The sequence below is a fragment of the Hyperoodon ampullatus genome (assembly GCF_949752795.1).
Source record: "Hyperoodon ampullatus genome assembly, chromosome: 4".
NCBI lineage: Eukaryota > Metazoa > Chordata > Mammalia > Artiodactyla > Ziphiidae > Hyperoodon > Hyperoodon ampullatus.
Genome location: NC_136917.1, coordinates 37,497,582 through 37,511,580, shown reverse-complemented (window position 1 = coordinate 37,511,580; position 13,999 = coordinate 37,497,582).

The window sequence follows — 13,999 nt, the reverse complement described above, 5'->3', positions numbered from 1 at the left end:
CCTGCTCCATGGGGTTCCTCTGTCCAAGCCTTTGGTGGGATCATGCGTCTGGGGCCTCGCGTGGGCTCCGTTGCACTGGGGCGCTACCCACGGCCTGGGCAGAACGTCCCCCGGCACAGGCTGGAGGACTCGCTGGGTCTTCAGCCTGAAACGAATGTCAGAGCCCGCCAGCGGTGCCTCATTCTCTGAGGGATAGCTAACTGCTGTCTGGGTCGGGTCCTGGATAACTTGCTTATTTTTGTATTAAATGTTCCTGGTTGGTTTTCACGTCTCTGTTCCCTTCTTGGCCCAGTGCTCTGCCCACCACCTGTGTACCACCCACATTCCCCGCCTCCCTGTTTCAGGCCAAGATGTGGGAGGAAACCAGGTGCGGCGGGGGGAGTGAGACCCTGGGATTCCATTGTGCCCCATAAAACTTCCCCAGAATAGCCCGGGGACAACAGATGGTCAACCTCATTCTATCCTGTGGGGTCAAATAACAGAATGAAGAGGGCTGCTGTCATAGTTTGGAGTCTCCAGAAAACAGACCCCAAGATGAGGATTTGAATTATCCGAGAGGTGACCCCAGGAAACCCTGATGGCAGTGGGGACGTGAGGCAGGGAGGGAAGGAGCCCTGCAGGGGATGCCAGTGAGCAATTGACTCGGCGGGGTGGGGGTGGGAGGCAACTGGGGGGCAGGGGCAGCATAGAGCATGCACCTCAGAGCGGTCCCACCCCAGGGGCGAGGGAGGTGGGGCATTTATCCACCCTCAACAGCATTTGAATTTTCTGGATCAAATAAGGGTTCTCGAGATTCTCAAGCCCTTTTAGGGTGTGCAGGCATATACGCGAGTCTTTTACAAAATAACAGATGGTGTGTGATCCTTGTGGAAAAATGAGAACATACAGCTAAGCAAACCAAAAAAAGCAAAATTAAATCACACGTCCTGAGAGACAACCACTCCTGACTTTTTAGTGACAAACCTTTCAGTCTTACCCATTTGCATGGTACAAATATATACATGTTTTGAAAAAGAGGATTCGTGTTACATAAACTCTGTTACAACCTGCTTTTTTCTTTTTCTCCCACACAACACATTTTAATTTCATAAACATGGGATCAAATTGTACCCGGATTTTTTTCAGCAACTTTCTTTTTAAATTTAACAACATATTGTAGACATTCTAATCAGCGCAGATGTCTACCAGCTCTTTTTGGATTGTTACATACAATAAAATAGGCTGTGATCAGGATGGACCAGCATTTATTTATTCAGTCATCCTGATGGAAGAATATCATGGCCTGGCAATGAACAGTATTATACAACCCATCTTTTCTCCTGGAGTTTTTATTTCAGTTGGGTAAGTCAATACAGGTGGGATTGCTGGGTTAACAGAAATGCGCCCTTGAAGTTTCAGTAGAGGCTGCCGTGTTTTCTTGTTAAATCTTAGCTATTCATCATGTATCCGCGAGGGTGGATGATCCCAGTTTATTAACCAGTCCCCTCTCGTAGAACACTGGAGTCATTTCTCATGTGTTACCGTTACATGTGTAACATGTCATGTTTCCAAATCTTATTTTAACCTGGTGGATCTCAATTTTGTGGTGGGGGGGTGGTGCGGATTTTGTCCCTCAGGTACATTTGGCGATGTCTGGAGACGTTTCTGGTTGTCATGACTGGGGGTGGGTGCTCCTGGCATCTAGTGGACAGAAATTAAATTCCCTGAGTGCACAGGGGGGACCCATAACAAAGAATGATCCGGCCTCAAAAGTCCACAGTCCCTACACCCAATTCCATTCAGCCCTTTGGGGACAGAAGTCTCTAGAAGAGTCTTCTTCGTGGCATGAGTGAAATTTCCTTTGCTATGAAATGTCTCTGATTCAAACGTAGATTCTCAGGCTCTGCCTCCAGACTGAAGGGGTCAGAAGCTTGGAGGTGGTGCCTGGGAAGCTGAGTTTTCTTTTGATGCCCCCATCCAGTTATCTAACTCTGATCTCCCCTTTGCTCTCTGAACATCCGGGAGAACCGCATCCTTCCTTCCAGAACATTCCTACAGGAATGACTCCACAGAACTGGCTAACCGGGGGAACTGAGGCGCTCCACGCTCACAGAAGGCGGAAAGTCGGGAGGTCCTTGAAACCTCCAACTTGGGGCACACACCCTGTCTCTGTGATTCAGGAATAGGATGCTGCCTTCGCCTCCATCACAACTGCTTTTCAGTGCCCTCCAAGCTTGTCACTGAACAAGGGAATTTGGATTCCAAAATATCAGATGCTTCCATGCCCTGCTGCCGGCAGAGTGAAGAGGAAGCAAAACCAAGACAGCTCCGGTTTCTTCTGCCTTCCAAACCGCCCCCAGGTCACCTCTGGCCGGTGGACGGGAGCACAGGCACAGCTGCAGGGACTTCTTCCAGCGTGGTTGTGGCTTTGCAGCTTCTGCCCAGAAAGCGGTTGGGTGGGAGTGGGTGCTGATATCGACCCACCACTCCCCCTCGTTTATGACTGTACGTTGTGATGATGGTAAGAATGATTGTGTAATTGCAGGCTGCGTAATCATAGCTACCATTCTATGTAATTGCAGATTTAGGAGCAAAATAATTATAATGCAATATAACAAATTATGGAATGAAATGTAATCTTACATAGGTCATGGATCACATAATTGTGTTACACCCTCCAGGAACTGACTGTCCACTTTGTTGACATTCCCTGGGTGGTCCTGCCCTGTTGGCAGGTGTTGTGACAAGGAGGTTTGGGTAAATAGTGGGGGTGGGATTACGTAGTTTAAGGCGGGTGGGGGAGGGGGGAGGATGAACCAGAGGTGAGACTGGAGGGTGGGGTGAGCATAAGGGCGGTGCTAGAGTTTAGCTTAAGGTTGGGAAAAGTGGGGAGAAACAGGAGGGGAAGTTGAAGAAGAATGGATTAAGTCAGGGGTTGGCAAACTATGGCCTGAATCTGGCCAGCCATGTTTTGTTGTTTTTAAAAAAGTGTTTTTTTTTACTGAGGTGAGACTCGGGTAACGTAAAATTAACCATATCAAAGTGTGCAATCTCATGGCAGTCAATGTACTTGCATTGTTGTGCAGCCATCACCACTATCCATTTCCAAACTTTTTCATCCTCCCAAACTGAAACCCTGCCCCCAGTAAAGACTAACTCGCCGTTCTCCCCTCCCCCAGCCCCTGGCAATCACTATTCCACTCTCTGTCTCTATGAATGTGATGGCTCTAGGGACCTCATATAAGTGGAATCATACAGTAATTGTCATTTTGTATGTGGCTCCTTTCACTCAGCATAAAGCCCTCCAGGTTCAGCCATGTTGTAGCAGGAGCCAGAATCTCCTTCCTTTTTAAGGCTGAATAATATTCTGCTCTTGGGTGGCCTCGGCCGGCAGTGGCTTGAAGCAGGATCTCAGTTCCCCGACGAGAGACTGAAGCCAGGCCACAGCAGTGAGAGCCCTGAATCCTAGCTACCAGGCTACGAGGGCCAGTGGCTAGTGACAAGGCCCTGGTTTGTCTGCCTTGTAGAAATGAATTTCAATAATGGGATGGAAAGTAGTGAAAAAAGTGAAGTGTTTACTAGCAGGAAAAAAAGAGTACATGTGAATAGACACGCATGGGTGGGCTCAGAGAGAGAGTTGCGCCTTCGTGGTTGTTCAAATCGTTTATACAGGGCATTTCTTCTGGGTTTCCTCTGGTCAACCATCTCGCTTTGCCTGGCTCTGAGTCCGTATTTGGTATAACTCAGGGTCCTCCCCTGTGTGCACGCGCATCTCTTATCCAAGATGGATTCCAACGTAGAGGCCTGTGGGAAGGTTGACACCATCTAATATGGGGTGGCACCCCCCTCTCCTTTTTTGGCCCCCGAGGAGCCTTTCTGCGCATGTGTAGTCGGGAAGTTCTCCCTGACATCAAGAATGAGAAACATGTGGTCTCTTTATCTTTTATCCAGGCAGGACTCAGCTCCTCTCTCCCCCTGCCATTATCTTTATCTTAGAGTATCTGTCCACAGGGGACAGACTTCAGCTGCTCAGCCTGGGGCCCATCTATCTCCTGCCTCAATTCCACTGCATGTAAGTATAGATCACATTTTGTTTATCCATTCATCTGCCAGTGGACACTTGGATGGCTTCCACCTTTTGGCTATTCTGAATAAAGCTGCTATGGACGTAGGTGTACAAGTATCTGTTCCATATTTGCTTTCAGTTCTTTTGGGTATACACCCAGAAATGTATTGTTGGAGCATATGGTAATTCTATGTTTAATTTTCTGAGGAACTCTCATCCAGTGTTCCATAGCTGCTACACATCTTTTTAAAAATATATATTTATTTATTAGTGTTTATTTTGGTGAAATTCACATAATATCAAATTAACCAATTAAAGTGTACAATTCAGTGACATTTAATACATTCACAAAATTATGCAAACATCATCTCTGTCTAGTTCTGGGCTATTTTCAGCACCCCAGTGGAAACCCTGTACCCATTAGCTGTCACTCCCCAGTTCCCCCTCCCTGCAGCTTCTGGCAATCTGCCTTCTGTCTCCTCCTCTGAACATTTCATATGAATGGAATCATATACTATGTGGTCTTTTGTGTCTGCTTTCTTTCACTCATCATGATTTTGAGGTTCATCCACATTATAGCATGCATCAGTGCTTCATTCCTTTTTTAAAGCCAAATAATATTCCACTATATGGAATGCATTTTGTTCATCCACTCATCTGTTGATGGACATTTGGGTTGTTTCCAACCCCTGGCTATTGTGAACAGTGCTGCCTTGAACATGTGTGGACAAGGATTTGTTTGACTAAAGCTGCTTGTTTTTCCAGGTAAAATTTTTTGGGCACTGAGCCCCGCCATTCATTTATATGTGGCTGCTTTCATGCTACAGCAGCAGAGTTGAAGAGTGGTGTCAGAAACTGTATGGCCTAAGATGTTTACTATTTGGCTCTTTACAGAAAAAGTTTGTTGACTCCTGGTTGGATGAGTTTGGGAGCTGGGTCAGCTGGCAGAAACTTCTAGGTGTTTTTTTAATCAATATTTTTTATTGAGATATAGTCGATTTATAATGTGTTAATTTCTGCTGTACAGAAAAGTGATTCAGTTATACATATATATACATTCTTTTTAGAAAAATATTCTTTTCCATTGTGGTTTATCATAAGATATTGAATATAGTTCTCTGTGCTATACAGTAGGACCATGTAGAAACTTCTATTTTTGCCCCAAGAAACATTCTTTTCTCCTATAGAACTATAACTTTGGTTGGGAAAATGGCTGCTCAGAGCAAAGAGTACATTTCCCAGCATCCTTTGCAACTAGGCACACGCAGTAATGAGGTTCTGGTCTGACGACCCCTAGTGGAAGTGATGGTCACAGCCTCTCAGTCTTACCTAAAGGGCCAAGATTTGCCCCACTCAGACCCTTCCCTTTTACCACCAGCTGGAGCAGCCATCTTGGACCCTGAGGTGGAAGAAGCAAGATGGAAAGATGGTCCCATATGGCCACGTCAGCCCTGGTAATACAATTTCACTGTGGCTCTCATTTTCAATCTCTGATTACCAGGAGTGTCTTTCCATATTTTTATCACCCATCAAGTTTTCCATTCAGGAAATGCCTATTCATGCTTTAGCCCATTTTTCTACAGGATGTGATCTGCCCCTTGTTGATTCAGAGTTCTTTACAGATACTATTCTTTTCTTGGTCACGTGTGTTGCAAATATCTTCTCCCGGTATTTGCCTTGTCGTTTCACTCTCTTCACAGTGTCTTTCAATGAACTGAAATTCTTCATTTTAATGGTGTTGAGTTGATCATCTTTTCCTGTATTTTCCTTTTATGCTTTTTGTGTCTTGATTAAATTTTTTTCCTTGTGTCAAGGTCATGAAGCTGTTCTCTTACACTGACTTCTAAAATCTGTATCATTTTGCTTTTCACATTTAAATCTTTAATACGCCAAGAGTTGGGTTTTGTGTATAGTTTCATGTTGGGTAGGCCAGGATCCTCAAATGCTTTACTTTTATTTTTTGACACAGAAACCCCATTTCTTTCTTTCTTTCTTTTTTTTTTTTTTTTAATGAAAATCATCAGTGGAGCCCTTGTAAACCTGTAGCAGGATTATCCTTCCAATTTATTTCTGATGGGGGGTTGTGCTCTATTGTCATTCAATTCCAATGCATTTGTTCCAGCAGAAAAAGCAGGCCAAAATGCCGCAGGCTCAGAAACCAAACTACTGTAAGCTTCAGGGTTAGGGCAGGAATTTGAAATCAAGGGAATGTGGCCATAATTAGGAAACCCCCAAGATGGCCCCCAATCATCTCTGCCTGGTTTTCAAGCCCTTGTGTAATCTTCTCCCCTTGACGTGGGCTGGACTTTGTGATTCCCTTCTAACCAATAGATTATGACAAAAGTAATGGGATGTCACTTCCAGGATTAGGTTACAAAGGACTGGGATTTCTCTCTCTCTCTCTCTCCGATGAAGCCAGCTGCCATGTTGTGAGCTGTCCTGTGCAGAGGCCCACATGGCATCGTGTACTAAGCACCAGATCTTCATCAATAGCATCACACACACTTCCCTGCTCCCTGTTCCCACCTCCCTGCCTCCCCCACTCCCCGAGGCAATCACTGCCCTTGGTTTTGTGTTTCTTTTTTTTCAATCCTTCATTTAAAACAATTGTGTTAAAATACACATAACCTAAAATTTACCATTTTAACCTTTTTTCTTTCTTTTTTTTTTTCCTTTTTTGCGGTACACGGGCCTCTCACTGCCGTGGCCTCTCCCGTTGCGGAGCACAGGCTCCGGAGGTGCAGGCTCAGCGGCCATGGCTCACGGGCCCTGCCGCTCCGCGACATGTTGGATCCTCCCAGATCGGGGCACGAACCCGTGTCCCCTGCATCGGCAGGCGTACCCTCAACCACTGCACCACCAGGGAAGCCCTATCTTAACCATTTTTAAGTGTACAGTTCAGTGGTCTTAAATACATTCACAGTGTTGTGCCACCATCACCACCATCATCTCCATAACTCTTTTCACTTGTAAAACCGAAATTCTGTACTTGTTAAACACTATCTCCCCATTCTCCCCTTCCCCCAACTCCTGGAAACCACCATTATACTTTCTGTCTCTATGATTTTGATTACTCTTGAGTACCTCGTATGAGTGGAATCATATAGTATTTGTCTTTTTGTGTCTGGCTTATTTCACTCAGCATAATGTCCTCAAGGTTCATCCAGCTGTAGCATATTGCAGACTTTCTTTCCTTTTTAAGGTTGAATAATATTCCATTGACCACATTTTGCTTATCCATTCTTCTGATGATGGACACTTGGGTTTCTTCCATGTTTTAGCTATTGTGAATAACACTGCTATGAACATGGGTGTACAAATATCTTCTTGAGACCCTGCTTTCTATTCTTTTGGGCATATACCCAGAAGTGGAATTGCTGGATCATTCGGTAATTCTATTTTTAATTTTTTAAATTGAAGTATAGTTGATTTACGATGTTTCAGGTGTACAGAAAAGTGATTCTGTTATATATATATATGTATTCTTAGATATATATTCTTTTTCAGATTCTTTTCAGTTATAGTTTATTACAAGATATTGAATATAGTTCCCTGTGCTATACAGTAGGTCCTTGTTGTGTATCTATTTTATATATAGTTGTGTGTATCTCTTAATTCCAAATTCCCAGTTTATCCCCCGCCCTTTCCCCTTTGGTAACCATAAGTTTGTCTTCTATGTCTGTGAGTCTATTTCTGTTTTGTAAATAAGTTCATTTGTGTCATATTATAGATTCCACATATAAGTGATATCATATGGTATTTGTCTTTCTACTTCTGACTTACTTCACTTAGTATGATAATCTCTAGGTCCATCCATGTTGCTGCAAATGACATTATTTCATTCTTTTTATGGCTGAGTAATAGTCCATTGTATATATGTACCGCATCTTCTTTATCCATTCATCTGTTGATGGACATTTAAGTTGCCTCCATGTCTTAGCTATTGTAAATAATGCTGCTATGAACATTGGGGTGCATTTATCTTTTTGAATTAGGGTTTTTGTCTTTTCCAGATATATGCCCAGAAGTGGGATTGCAGGATCATATGGTAACTATATTTTTAGTTTTTAAAGGAACCTCCATACTCTTCTCCATAGTGGTTGCACCAATTTACATTCCGTATTTTTAATCTTTTGAGGAACCACCATACTGTTTTCCACAGCAGCTATATCCTTTTACATTCCCACCTACAGTGCACAGAGGTTCCAATTTCACCACATCTTTGCCAATGCTTGTTTTCTCTTTTATTTTGTTTTTTGATAGTAGCCTGATGTGTATGAGGTAGAATCCTCAATTTTTTAACCGTTAGTTTTATGCTTATTATTTTTATTAATCACACAATTATCCTTAAACAAAATCTCTGTGGATGTATCTTGTATGTCTTTTGAGCTTTATAAACGTAGTGTAATGCTCTTTGAAGCCTTCTGGGACTTTTTTTTCACTCAACATCACACTTCACTCATGTCATCTGTCAGAATGAAGAAGCTCACTTCCTAGAGCAGTAAGCCTGTCCCTCGTCCATAGGTGTGGAGTCAACTGTGGGACTCAGTGCCTCAGAGCAAGATGGTTTATTCCTCACAGGGCAGCAAGCAGCATGAGCCTCAGTCCCCAAGCCCCATGGGTGACACGATGGACCCCATATGCTGAGGGATACAGGGTCAAGGGATGAGCACCTTTTGTAGAAAGCAGCAAACAAGCCAGCTTCCCTCCATCAGGGATCAAACAGTTACTCAGAAGTTATGCTGTCGGGGGACTTCCCTGGCAGTCCAGTGGTTAAGACTCCACGCTTCCACTTCAGGGGGCATGAGTTCAATCCCTGGTCAGGGAACTAAGATCCCGTATGCTGCACAGCACAAAAAAAAAGAAAGTCATGCTGAGTAGCCTATGTGCTTAGCTACAGAAACTGCTTAGTCTTGGGAGAAGTACAGGTCTGCAGTCTGGCACAGTCAGTAAGAATGTGCAGGGATGCTCAGAACCTGCAGGCTGCCTCTTCTGACGTCATGCAGACACCTGTGGCTTATCCATTTCACACTTGTATCATATTCTCCCTTTGTGAAGATACCATGACGTTGAGGCTGCTTCCAATCTTACCCCTGTGCAAGGGTCTCTTGAGGGCAGAGTTGCTGAGCTATGGGTTATCCCTGTGTTTGTTGTAGTTTTTTTTTTTTTTTTTTTTTTTTTGGACGCACCGCGTGGCACGTGGGATCTTAGTTCCCCAACCAGGGATCGAATCTGTGCACCCTGAAGTGGAAGCGTGGAGTCTTAACCACTGGACCACCAGGAAAGTCCCTTTCTTTTAGTCCTTGTGTCTCTTACTTGCAGCCAAACGCACTCATCAAATTCACTCCCAGTGATGGATCCCATGGCCCCTGCCCTGGCCACTCAAATGTGGAAACAACTCCAGATCTTAGGAGGAAACCTAAAGTAGAAACCTTAGGAGGAAACTCCTGACTTTACCGAGGAAACCCTGTGCTGAATAAGATTCTGTTTCTGCTTCCTGGTGGAGCAGAAATTCAAATTCAAATTCAGGTGTAGAAAAGTGAAGCTTCATTCTTTGCACATCCAAGTTTATGAAATGAGATTCTCACCTGCTACAGCAAAAAACAAAACAAAAAACCTCCAAACATGGGGGTGTGGGTGGAATTTGAGTGTGTCCCTGGCATTTGTGTCCTAACTTGCTTGAGCTAAGAGCAACAGCTGCCCAGTATCCTGGGTTCAGATCCTGGCTCTGCCCCTGGGGCCTGTTTTCTTTCTCTGTAAAATGGGACCATGGTAGTTGTAATGAGTTGCGTTCATGGGCAGGAAGTGTATTCAGCAGTGGCTGCTCACGGTAGATGCTACGTGATTTTTTTGCCAACAGGGCAGGGAAGGAGGCCACCATACACCTGAGGCTGTGTGCTTTTTCTTTTTTTTAATGTCTGCTGTTAATAAAATATTTTTACAGAGACCAAAAATTCAGAATAGTGCAAAACATCTCAACACCATGCATTCATGACCACTTCTCGTTGATTTTAAACATTTGTCCCAAGTCACATATTTACAGAGAAATGGGGGCATCTGTGCAGATGCCAGACCAACAGGATGGAATTAAAACAGACAAACAGCATCTTGAATTCACATTTGCAATCACATGCTAAGAGAAGTTGTGTGGAGGAAGAACCTCCCTGGACTGCGTGGCCGGGTTGGGGGGGGGGTCTTAGGGGGCCGGGGCCAGGGTTGGGGTCTCAATCCCCCTGGCTGTGTGGCCGGGAATGCATAGGGACCCTCTGCCTGGGACCTGTGCCTGGAGAGAGCCACTGTGGCTGGGCGGGGGGCAGGGGGAAGATGGAGGGGTTCTTACCTAACACCATCAACTTGATTTGTCTCTTTAAAAAAAATAAAAGGCAAAGAGAAGAGCAACACGTGTCAGTGAAAACGACTTTGGTCCTTGACAATTCTTAGGAAAGGATGTTCAGGGGACAGCAGGGGTCATGATGTGGACCAGCCCCCCAGTGACCTCCCCCATTCTCTGCCTGCGCAGCAGAGTTGGGGCAACTCCAGGCTGTCTCCGCTCTGCCTCGTGCCTCAGTGTTCCCGCCTGTAAGATGGACAGTGCTGGGGGGGACAGAAAGGTCTCTGAGGTCCCAGCTGAGAGAGATCCCAAGGATTTCTAGTTGGCTAATTTTTTTTTTTTTTTCCATCTGTGATGGAGGCACGGTGAGGTTTCAGGCTGTGGTGCCTGAGAATCAGGACTGAGGGATGTGACTGGGTGCCTCCTCACTTTAGGTAAATCCTTCGAGGACAGACTGGTGAGAGCGAGAGAGCAGGGGGCCCTCTTCCTTTAGAAACCTGTTTTTGCTTTTTCTCCCTCCTCTGTCTCTGCATCTCCCCATCTCTGAATCTCTCTCTCTCCATTTCAAAGTTCTGGCTGTCCCTATCCGGCGTGATCTTGCCCTCTTGATTTTTTCCCTTGTCTGTCTGTCTCCCCTTCTCTCCTTCCCTCCCTGCTCTTCTTTGTGTCCTTACTCTGCCTCTGTCCCTTCTGAGGGGGGATTGGCTCTGTCCAAGATGTCCCTCAATGTTACATCCCCCCAATCCCAATACAAGCCTACTTTATTATTTCCCTGATCCATGGAAATCTGGGGCGAGCTCCTGGCATGGAGCGAGGTCCAAATGCAACCCCAAGACCCCACCTGGGCCCAGAACACCAGGAACCTCAGGTGAAGTGGTGAAAGCCCAAAGGTATCATCTAATGCTGAGTGGCCTTGGGGAAAGCCCTGTTCCTTTTTCCAATACAGGAACATCCTGATTTCAAGCACTTCCAGTCCCCTCTTGTCGTCTGTTCACCCTGTGCCTTGTGGCTCAGCCAGTCTGACTGGAGGATCTCCTGAGTGCCCAGATCTGTGTGGGAGGGGGAGGCTGGTATGGACAGCATACATGTGGATGCATGGGCACACACAGAACCCCCTGCCCGAGACATAATTCAACTAGGCATCCCCTCCCTGCCATCCCCCTGTGCCCAGAAAGCCTTTCACAGACACCCCTAGCCCCATGGCATCAGAGACAGAGGCTGGGGAAGGGACAGACAGAGGAGGAGGGAAAGAGGCTGGGGAAGTCCTGAGGGGGATGAGAGGGTTTTCTACAGAAGGGAAAATTTGTGATGAGTTTTGAGGAATGAGTAGGAGTTCTCTGGGAGAAAGAAGAGGGAGGAAATTTCCAAAACAGTTCTAGCCTGGGAGTCAGAAAGTGTCATTCGACAAATACTCCCTGAGGCTTCCTCCATGTGCCTGGGCCAGCGCTGGGGAATCCTACACACACACACACACACACACACACACACACACACGCACGCACGCTTTGACCAGAGAGCCTCCTGATGAATCTTTTGGGAAATACCTTGGCTCTCTCAGGCAGAAGCTCAGCTCCCCCTTTTCCTGCCAGTCATCCAAAAAATCTTTCAGAACCCACCCCAGATCACAGATTACCTCCCCTTTGGGTGTTGCTGGTGTTTTCAACTCCAAGTGAACCGCCCAGCCCACCTCCACCTCTTGGATGGTCTGAAGTTCAAATCTGCCTCTCAGTCCTTGTGATGGAGACTCCACGTTCTCCCCAAGCCACCTCTCAGCCTGTCCCTTGCCCCTGGCTGGGGTCCACCTCCCCCACCATCCTGAATGAGAACTTTCATCCTAATCTCTGGTTCAGAACCTTCAGTCACTTCAACCTGCCTGAATTTAGAAGAACACACAAATACTTCCGGGTAAATGAGAAAACAGTGTCGCTTCTTCCAGACTCTTGTTCACGGATAGGGAAACCATTATCATAAACATACAACACTCAGTTTGCACACGGCCTCCTTAGAGATGCTCAACCCCTCGGCAGTGCACAACTGGGACATCTGTACCCAGGGACCCTGGGGCTCATCTAAGGCAGAGTTTTAAATATATACTCCAAAGTCTTTCCAAGAATTAAGTTCAGTGTCCTGAAAGCATTTTGTCCTCTCTCCCCCACCATCAGTCCATTCTTCATGACGTAGACAGAGGGAGATTTCAAAACCTGAAATCAGACCCTCCTCAGCTTTAAAATCTCCTGGGGCCTCCCAAGCCTCTGAGGGTAAAATCAAAACTCCCCAGGGCATCATACAAGACCTGGTTTGATACCTCTGCAGGTATCCCCAACCTCATCACTATCCCCCAGTCCCCCACTCGCTGGCTCAGCTCTAGCCACGCCGACCCGGCTATGCTCCAAGTCAGCCTACCTCCTAGCCTTTGCACCTGCTGTTCCTGCTGCCTGGAGCTCTTTTCTCTCCAATGGGTGGTTCCTTCCCACTTTTCACCTCCAGAGAAAGCCCTCCCTCACCTTCCTCATCTGATGTAGCCTCCACCACTCCGAGAGCCCAGCTAATCCTCATCTCATCCCTCTGTTTTAATTTCTCCCTAGCACAGCACAATCCTGTATTTCTCAATCTGGCAGAAAAAAATCCCATGGCATACACACGCTGGTCGAATGTGGAAAAGCAGATTCTGGGCAAAGACAAGCCGTGCCAACCTTTCCCAAAATGTTTCCCAAAATGCCTGCATGCGCTAAAATGGGGAAATTTGACTCTGGCCAAACTGCCCCAACATCCGTGCAGGAGGAAGAGTTTCAGGCAGCTAGAGGCCCCCCCACCCCCGGGGTATCCTGTGACCTGTGTGTTTGAATGAATGAATGGGATTATGGGGAGGAAGCTCCCAGCAAGTCTGTATATGTACACACGTGCGCACACACACACACACACAATCCCTAGAGTTTCTGGTCTCTTTCTGTTCTTTCCTGACTGGAGCATTCTGGGGGAGGAAGAAGGGGTTGGGTTAGGGGACTGGGTCCAGGGAATCCCAAATCTTCACTCTTTTTTGGCAGGAGGTCAAGAGTTCTCAGGGTATCTCCCCCTGGGGTCCCAATGGAAAGGGCTGAGGGCAGGGGTTTTGCTTGGCAACCAGAGGTGGGAGGGGCACTGTGGGTCTTGGCCCAGGACCCCCATCCCTTTAAGGGTTGGGGGAGGTCCCCTAAGGGGGGTTAGCAGCAATGGGGAGCTGTATCGGGTCATCCGATCTCAGCCCACCCTTCAATGGGGCACACAGGTCAAAGGGAATGGGGAGAGGGTGTGGCACTGGGACCCTCGGCGTTGTCTCAGGCAGCTCTCCGGGCTTCAGTTTCGTCGTCAAATGGGTGGGTTGAACTCTACAATATGAGGATTGGGTATGTGGGAGGAAAAAGGGAGGCAAACCCCCATAGGGAAGTGGGGACGGCGTGGGAGACCCAAAGCCGACCCCTTGGTCCCCAGGGTTTGGGCGCCCAAGGGCGCATGTGCTTTTGAAATTCCATCCTCCCCCCTTCCCTGTTTATTTTTTGCACAAACACCAAAAGGGACTCTAGTACACCCGGCGGCCCTCCAACCACCACCCTAGTCCCTCCAGGCCCCAGACCACCCTAGGGGGC